Source organism: Passer montanus, unplaced genomic scaffold, assembly GCF_014805655.1.
Source record: "Passer montanus isolate IOZ18808 unplaced genomic scaffold, ASM1480565v1 scaffold175, whole genome shotgun sequence".
Classification (NCBI taxonomy): Eukaryota; Metazoa; Chordata; class Aves; order Passeriformes; family Passeridae; genus Passer; species Passer montanus.
Genome location: NW_024364826.1, coordinates 56536 through 57108, shown reverse-complemented (window position 1 = coordinate 57108; position 573 = coordinate 56536).

Below are 573 nucleotides of genomic sequence, written 5' to 3'. Positions count from 1 at the left end.
TGTTAGATTATTGTTTCACACTTCTACTTGGAAAACAATTCTAATTTTCCTCCTAAGCATGGGAAAAGAACATGGTTTGAGGCACTCACTGGCATAGGGATAGATAAGTTTCTTTATTCCCAGACTCCCCAGCCTCTAAATGTTGAGCAGAATTAGCCAAGATACAGTCAAGACAATGAAACAGAACACTTGGAGAAAGGAAGAGTCACCACTGCTATTTTATTTTTTTAATCAGCGATCACTCTCATTAGTAAAATTTCCTAGTGCCCCTGAGGAGCTTAATAACAAACACGACTCATACCTCTCATGTCGTGGGTGGTTGGCTTCTGGCTCTCACACATGGAGAGGAGTTGCTGTGTAGGGGTGTTTTTAACATAGCCTTGGCTCCCTTATTTGCTTTTTTTGTTTGTTATTGTTTTGTTTTGTTTGTTTGGGGTTTTGGCTTTTTTTGTTTGGGTTTTTTGTCGTTGTTTGGTTTTGTTGTTTAGGGTTTTGGGGGGGGATTTTTTTGTTTTGGGTTGTTTTTTTTTTTTTAGTGGTCATCCAGCTCTGTGTACTGATTACAAAAAGTGA